At 26.9% G+C, this 9,378-nt stretch overlaps 1 protein-coding gene across 1 annotated transcript in view; it reads left to right on the top strand.

Annotated features, from left to right (window-relative positions):
* Positions 1 to 6,028: 6,028 nt before the first annotated feature.
* LOC129962687 (nuclear hormone receptor FTZ-F1 beta-like) overlaps positions 6,029 to 9,378 on the top strand; it is a 133,859-nt gene continuing 130,509 nt past the window's right edge. The window contains exon 1 of the mRNA XM_056076600.1: positions 6,029 to 6,243. The gene's annotated coding sequence lies outside the window, so the exon portion shown is untranslated. The remainder of the gene's footprint in view (positions 6,244 to 9,378) is intronic.

Raw genomic sequence — 9,378 nt, 5'->3', positions numbered from 1 at the left:
TATTTTTAAATTTTTAGAAAAATAATTATTTAGAGCCATAACTAATGCATGATTAGTAAGGCTGCCGTCATACGAATCAATTTTAAGGGGGGGGGACAAGGTGGGAAAAAATATGTATCTTTATAACAAATATTAAAATAACATATTGGAAGGCCATGAGATTTACATTCACTTCGACTGGCACCTTTTTTTTCTTTACAGTTCTTTAAGTTTCTTTAATAATTTTTTTTCAGTTTCTTTTTTTACTGTTACAGTTTCTTTACAGTTCTTTAATAATAATAATTTATAAGCTTAACACTTTTAATGGCGCATCCGTACTGATCGAAAATTAATCATTAAAATAGATTTTTCTTCTGTAACACAAATCTTTTACTTTCACGGAATGTTAACCAGTTGCATAAATTTATGGGTATCAGAGAGATATTTGATACAAAAAAAAAGACAAAATTAAATTAAAGTCTTAAAAAAATATTCAATTTAAATTTTGTTTCATGACCTCCAATGCCTCCAATTAGCTTCCCCCCTTCTTTTCTTTAATTTTAAAGTCACTATATCTTATGTATTTATATATTACGTCACGTCATGACTTAAAATACAAGTTAAATATTCTAAAGTTTATGAAAGCTTGATAATATGTTAAAAAGTACCACTTTTTAAAATCGTTACTTAAAGCTGAAAAAATTATGTAGAAATATTTGACGGCCAGGAGAGTTAAGGATAATACTCCAAGATATAATTCATTTATCCTTGATGTTGCATCAAGAAATTCTTAAAGTCTTGTTACTTATAAACCAAGGCTATCAAACTGTCAATGACCAGTTTAAACTGTATTGTTTAAAAAAAGGTGACATGAATTCAACCTAGAAATTGTAACAAGCTTCATCAATAACATTTAATGTAAAATAAACCCTTATGGGTTTTCTTACTGAAAAACAAGTGAAAATGGTCCTCTCTAAACCTTTCGTATACTCTTTAATACATCTGTTGTCTCAAGGAATGCCTTGAATGGTATTTGCTTAAAATAGTTATGAAATATTAATCTGTGGTGCGAATTTAACATTTTTATTGAATCTGTCGTGTGATACTTGGCGGATGTTTTGGAGATTAGTTCCTGGCATGCGGTTAATAGAATGCGAAATTAGAATTTGTGTTTTAGACGGTTTTTTTGCAACAACGTTTGTACACTGTGTAAAAAAAGTAGAAGAACAGTCGTTTTCTATAAATTTTCTTTTATATTTTTATCCTGGCTAATAGATTCTTATGTAGGTTTTATTTAACAGTTTTTTCCTTATTTTCATGTAAAAATGAAATAACTACCACTATTTATAATTAAAAAGACGAGAATATATGATTTAAAGTGTGTAAAAAAAGTAGAAGGGCATCTACTACATTTTTTTTTATTTGGTGGAATGTGCACCAGTAGAAGAATAAGTATATACTTTTTTTTTTAAACTGTTTTTCTCAGAAAAACGTATTTTGTTAAAAATTTCACTCATGCTTTAATTTCAGAATGCCTAGAGGTATCCTTTTAAATGATTTTCAAAAGGATCAAATTGTTACACATAAAAATGAAGGTAAAGGCATTAGAAAGATAAGCTCGTATACTGCACGTCGGTCCCAATACAGTTTCTAACTTTATTAAAATTCCAAAAGAAACGGAATAAGAAAGAAGACTGGTAGGCTTAAAAAGTTAATGTCTCGTGATGAAAGAAAACTTACTCATGAGCTTAAAAAAGTGTAATGGAAGTGTTGCAAAAACTCGAAATCAAGCAGGACTTATTCATGTGTTCAAACAAACAGCATACAACTACATCCAAAGATCCCAAAGATTCGTTTTCAAAAAACGGAGGCATCATCCAAAGTGGAAACAAATGCATAATAATAATTGTTTGTCTTGGGTTATGGAACACATGCCATTAACCACAGAATGGACTGTTGTGATATTTTCAGATGAAAAAAACCTTAACTTAAATGGTCCAGACGGTTATCAATACTACTGGCTACTATGAAGAATGCAGAACAAAATTATTCAACTCGACAAATGGGAGAAGGAAGTTTGATGGTCTGGTTAGCAGTTGTTTATGGAGGAAGAACAAGTTTGGTGTTTCTCAATGGTAGGCAGAAGCATGCAGACTACATTAATGTTCTGAATTCTGAGCTTCTTCCTTATCCGAATCCGGAGGAAAAGAGTGGATATTTCAACAAAATGGAGCCTCAATCCACACCGCCAATGGAATTAAAAATTGGTTCCCTGCAAATAATATGCAGGTTTTACCATGGCCAGCTAATAGCCACAATCTGAATATAGTAGAAAATATCTGGACAATGTTTGTTCGTAGAGTATACATTGGTGGGAATCAGTTGGAATTGCTCTCTGAACTTCGAGTGTTATTAAATACCTCATGAAATAGTTTTTGTCAAATAGAAATTCAATCTTCGTACGATTCATTTTCAAACAGAATATTCGGAGTCATAAAAACTAATGGAAAGAGTATTCCTTACTGAAACCGCTTACATTTTGTTCTTTTTCTGTCCTTCTACTTTTTTTTACATGGTTTCAAATGAAAGAAATCATTTTTGTTGTAATTTATATTTTATTTTTGAATATCAAGGTAATGATACTAATACTTTTTCGGGGGAATGACCAAAAAACTAATTCTTATAAAAATAATTGCAGTAAAAATAAAAATCCTTATTTTTAAAAATAAATTGAGTGTCCTTTTACTTTTTTTACACAGTGTAATCACAAAATCCCATACCAAATTTGACATATTTAAATCTTTGCGATTTTGAGTTATCGCTTTTAAATTTCTGAAAGTACAGACCACTGCATTTTCAACCTCTTATTAGATTTGACTAAAAATTTGATAGTTGTCTTCACTATTGATGTTAAATTTGTGTACCAAATTTTATCTATATCTCTTTCTTCGTTTTATAGTTATTGTATTAACTTATATTCGGACAGTTGGACAAACAGAATTACTCTGAATGGATTTTGCTAAAAAATTGATAGAAATATACAAATTTGGTATAAAGATAATCCTTTTATCCCAAAGCGTTCTTGAATTATCGTTATCACAGAGAGACAGACAGACATTTTCCAAAAATTTATTTCTCAAACTCAGAGAAGACTAAAATGTGAAGATTCGTCAAAATCTTGAGTTCGAATTCTTTGATGATTACAATACTTTCTTTATACTTTGTCTATATGAAAAGGCAAAAATATAATCAGCAGCAATACTGTTTACAAACAATAGATAAACTAATGCCAAGAAAACGAAAAGGATAATGGGATAATGCAATGCATATATACAGGGCGTCTCAAAAACCTTGACCGCGGCTTTTATTCCTTAAATATTGATCATATACATATACAGAAAATAACAAAGTTGCGTAAAAAAAGGTGCAAAATGTTATGAAATCGATTAAAATATTTATAGGATTAAACTTTAAAAAAAATACAAAATTTAAATTTTTATACGAACCCCATACAAAAAAAAAAAAAAAAAAAAAATCCCAATGAGTAAAAAGTTTCCCATCCTCTAATAAGGTCATGTACAAAATTTCAGCACATTTTTCACAAAAAGTCTCAAAGATATGAAACTACATAAATGCTGACTTAAACCACTTTCCGATACCAGGGTATGAGTTCGCAAAAAGGAAAAACCAAGTCGGATGTTCGTGTTTTAGGAGTCGTGCACAAATTAACAAAGAAAGTAATGATTGAATAAATAAATAATAATTTTGCTATTTATTGGTTCAAAAGTATTAAAAATTTGTAAAAATAATAACTTAAAGGAAAGATAACTTAAATAAAAGATTACATAAAAGAAAGATTAATAAGGAAATATTACTTAAAGGAAAGATTACATAAGTTTTTTTACAAGTTTCATTGACTGTACTAAAGTTATATTCTGTAATTCATGATATAAAATTTCAAAGTATTTTTCAGGAAGCATAGATTTTAAAATTTGTATTTAAAACTAAAAATATCAAGCATATTTTATTTCCTTAGGATGCATTCCTGCGTCACGTCATCTAAGATGTAAACATTTGCATTTTAATTTATGATTGACCCTTCACCAACTTTGTTTTTAACATATTTTTGAAACTTTTCATGATAAAATTCTGAAATTTTGTACATGTCTATAATATATTTTGTCTGTAATCAAAATTTAAGGAATAAAAGCCGCGGTCAAGAATTTTGAGGCACCCTGTATATTTGATATTGATAGCAAAACAATAATAAAGGGCAAAATTTTAATAGAAACCTTTCATAAATACTGCAAAATATATGCATTTGAGATATTTTCTATTATAAAGAGTTAAACTAATGGGTGTGGCTCCCTAAAACTTTCTCGCATAATTCTTAATAAAGGTATAATCTCCCTTAATCATGTATAAATATTGTGGACCTTGAACAATACTATGGACATCACGATTGCTCAAAGTCCCGCGCATGAGCGTTTTGTGTTTCGTAGTATTGTGCTTAAAATCAAGCATGCAGTTTGCACAAACTTTAATCATCCGATTGACACCAAGATAATTGTAAAACTGCAAGTAATAAGATCATAAATTAAATTTCATTTATTTAAATCTTTGCATTTTTGAATTGAATTATATAGTTTACATGCATGCAAAGGTACATACTAAAAAACAGTGAAATCTTCGACGAATGTAGTTCAAACTTTGGCACGAATTTACACTTTAAATGATAAAATTGTTTACCAAATTTTATTTCTCTTTGTTATTTTATTGTGTTTACTTACTCTCAGACAGTGTGACAGACGTCTTGTGATTAGATTTCAATAAATGTTTGATAGAATTCTACAAATTTGTTTTAGAGACTACATACCAATTTCATCCATCTTGGTATGAGCGCTTTCGAAGTATAATGCATTTTTCGGACTCAGGGAGATCTGAAATATGGAGATTCGTTTAACTCTGGAAACGAAATTTTTTGATTTTCAATGTTTTCTCTTTGTATATTTTATATACCAAACATTTTTTTTTAAAAAAAAATCCAAACTAGATTTAAAAACATTTGGAAATCGATAAAACATCGATAGGAGGAAATTAATTTCAAGCAATAAATAAATTTGTTTTTAATACGAAGTGGAAATTACGACTCACAAGAATGCTTGACAAATAAGGACGCACTGAAAATTGAAATACAACCGTGTTACTTCAGAATAAAGAATGTTCAAAACGGTAATAAATAATCTAATAAAGAGAAGTAAAGAATATTTGTTCTAAAAATAAATTATTCTGCCTAAATATATATATTTTTTCTCTCTCTCTTTCTCTCACTCTTTATATATATATATATATATATATATATATATATAATTTTTCTGCTCTAAAATTTATTATCCTCTTATTATCAAAAAAAATTTACAAATTCCAAAAATCAGCATATTTTATGCTAACGTAGATTAGATTGGGATGCATTGCTGTATTTCTTAATGCTATCTGCGTATACTTTTTATTGAAAACGTTGGCTTTCATATATGATATCATATGATAAAAAACTATGAAGTAATTTTAATAAAATTAATCTGAAAATATATTTCAATTGTGCATAGCAATTACTTTTACAGACCATACTGTGGGCTATTATCTTTTGTTTTTTACTTTCATCAATACCTGATTCCCGGCATAATCGGATTTAGGTGAGGCGCACTTGAGATGTATCACATGAAATATAGTGAAAGATCATTTTCTGGTATGAAAGATATCTAACACAATGCATTTTGAAGCAGTGATATTTGTACTCTTATTTTAATGAATTATGAATTGTTATTGAAATTCGGGACCTATTATTTTCTTTTAAATTGATATATTAGTAGTTCCTGGAATAATTTTGTACGGAAACAACTGTGCTTCATTATTTCAAATCACGTGATATTTTTAAAGGATGCTATATTTTAGCCATCAAATTCTGTTTAAGTTAATCGCATTTATGGCTTAACTTTCAACAATCTCTGAGTGGCAACACTAAATTTTTTCTCATAAACACTATTTTCTGCGTTTTCGTTAATGTTGATCGTCTGGTGAAGAAGTGACGCTTGTTTAGGTTAACGTGCGTTCATTTAATTTTTCTGTTTTGATAGTGTATTTTCAGAACTAAAACAAGTGTGCCAGGATTTAGTGTAACACAAAAAAGTTTGTTTTTGTGATTTTTATACAATTGGATTTCGTGAAAATTTATGATGTGATACTTCGAAAACTCGCCAAATACAGGTAAGGCTCTCAAGATACCTTAATAGGATAATGATTATTCGATTAATTTAAAATTCCATAAGAGTTTTAGAAATTTACTTGAAGATTTACAGTTGTCACAATATTGAAATTGCATATTTCTTTTTTTTAACAAATATTGAATGGTTCGAATCCGATTTCGTAGAAGTTTGTTTTTGTTTTTACAGATACGATTAATTTATAAATTTTGGATCTAACTTAATATTCATAAGAAATATTTGTGGGTATTCTTATGACATAATCCAAAGTATTTTTATGTATTTGCATTGCCATTATGATAATTATTATTATTTACCGACGTTACTGATAATAATTTATTATGATTTAATTAATAAAATTTTTTGGAAAAAATATTTTCAATTAGAGCTGACATTTTTTAAAATTTTTTATCAATTTATAAATTTATTTGAGATTATTTTTTACTGAATTATCTATTAATTTTATTAAAAATTTAAATATATAAAATTAATTAATCTTTTCTTTTTTTTGTTAAGTTTAAATATTTATAAATTAAAGTTAGTTATGATTGGTTTGTATGCTTGGTCTATTACCGTAAGTATTAAAAATAAGAACTTTAGAGAGATAAATTAATTGAGTAGGGCATTAATTTCTGTTTTTTATACAAATATTATGTGATATTTTAAAAATGATAAAAAATATTTTCTTAAGAAAATGCTTATTTGTATTGTAGCCATAATTTTTATTTTGGGTGGCCTTAAATAAAGATATTCTTTATTTTATTTAGATAAAAAAATATTTCTAATATATGAAAACAATAATTTGGATCAATTTCTGTAGTATTAATACTGTCAGTTTAGTTGCTTGTCTGTTGATCCGTTTTGAACTTTTAAAAAGTAATTAGAATTAAAATTCATAAAATAATTTTTTGCATCTTGTTAAATATTCTATTATATTTCATACATAAATATAGATTTTGTATGTAAACTATAGAAAAATCAGGTTAATTGAACCACTCGCATGTTATTTATCTTTAGGTTATTTTGGACTTCAATATATTTCTTTGTATGTTGAATATTCTCGACAGTTCTGATGGATCCAAATAAATATCTGAAATTTCTTGTATGGCTAAAGTACTATTTCTTTTTTGAAAGAAAGATGAGACAAATCATTGTTCAGATGTACCTTAATGCTAATAGTGTGAGAATCGGATTGAAAGTGGACACTATTCTTGTTTGTATGAGGTTAAAAATTATATTTCTTTGTTATAGCTGGAATTGTAGCTACACACTTAGATGTTAATTAATAAAGCAAACCAAAGAAAATTGAAAAAGTGTGTTGGGAGATATATAACGTATCACAGTTTTATGTCTGTTAGATGAAGTTTATTTCATGCTGTATTTCACAGACTCAATAAATTAATTATGAGCTCTAATTATGACAAAATATGTTTCGATGATCTGGAGAGAAAGGTTTAATTATTTCTTATTATTTATCTGGAATTGATAATTAATAATTCTAATATTTCTTTAGTGAATTAGGAGTTTAATTTCATAAATTAAAAATATGTATTTGTATGGAAATGCTGTTAATTAAACAAAACAAAAAAAATTAATGGAAAATGCAGCTTTTTTCTAATTATTATCTAGTTTAATTTGTTTACTATTGTTTGGAATTGACAGTGAGATCTAAAATGAAGAAATCTGACCAATACATAGTGGATATGTAGGTTACAATGAGTGAGTGATAATGTAATAATGAATGTATTTCATTGTACTTATTATTATTTCAACTCTTTTAAGATTCATTTATTTCAAATGTATTTCTGATATAAATTTTTATCAAGTTTGTTTAATCCTATGAACAACTGATCATATATCATCCCTTCATGCATGATATGCATTTTTTGGCTTAGAACATTGTTTAACGTATCTCAGAATTTATTAAAAGTTAAATTATTATTTAGTACACAACTTTCAGCTACCATACAAAATTATTACTTAATGAAATATAAATTATTGCTAATTTAATATATGCTATATTAATTGCTTTATGCCATCATATGGGAATATAATTATTTTTATGGAATTGCACACTTTTGCTCTATTTAATATTATATACTTAGTATTCTGAGATTATATTTATATAATTACAATTCAGGTGATAGCTATAACCTAGTTTTGACAAGTTTCATTGACTCATTGAATACATTTACTTTATTAGTCAAGCAGAAAACCAAAATTTTTATTTGTAAGGAAAATACAAATTTTAATTATTTTCTTATAAATAATAGTCTTTGTGGCCATATATATATGCATTCATGCATGTTCCACATCTGCTCCTAAACAATTGGATAAATTTCAACGAAACTTTCCATACTTATTCTTTTAAGACCAAGCGAAAGAACATGCCTTTTTCAAAGTGCAAAAATTAAGTAAATATTCTATTTATTAGAAACTAATTAAAATCTCGCTATTTTTCTTTCTTTCAAATATTTTAATGTCATCCTAAAATTCAAAATGTTATCTTTTTATTGATCCAAATTCCTTTCTGTACACCTTTCTCTTCAATTTTTATTAATTTTTTAAAAAATAATGTAGGTGATTTTGAATTATTGTAAAACATATTCATTGTACCTCTATTTTTAGAAATCTCTGTTGCATATCATTTAGATTTTTTTAATGACTTAAAATATAGTTAACACTGCTGGAAAGAATGGATAGAAAGAACTGATATATTTTACATTTTCAAGTGGCGATAAGTGGACAAGGCCTAAGAGTAGTCAGTCGCATGGTGTTGTATAATTAAAGGGTTACATGTGTAGAAGTTATACAGAATAAGCTTTTGCATTAAATATAAGATACATGAAAGTATTGAAATTCTGAGAATGCAAGGTATATCAATTGGTGATAGTATAAATGTGAATGTTGTTGCTTTCATTTTAACATTTATGTAAAATATAAATAAGTTTCAAAGTATTTCATTCTGAACTTGACTGCAACATAACTTCATGGATTAAAGTTTTAATTTGTTTACAGTTAAAAGAATTGATTAAAAAATATTTAAGTTTTTGTTTTAATGTCTTTACATGCATCATAAAATTTTTATTGTATTTATAGTGAGAGAAAATAAATAATTGAAACATTATTTGAGTTCTTA

Source organism: Argiope bruennichi, chromosome 3 (assembly GCF_947563725.1).
Source record: "Argiope bruennichi chromosome 3, qqArgBrue1.1, whole genome shotgun sequence".
NCBI lineage: Eukaryota > Metazoa > Arthropoda > Arachnida > Araneae > Araneidae > Argiope > Argiope bruennichi.
Note: the sequence above shows the minus strand (reverse complement) of the source record. Positions and strands in the feature narration are given on the sequence as shown.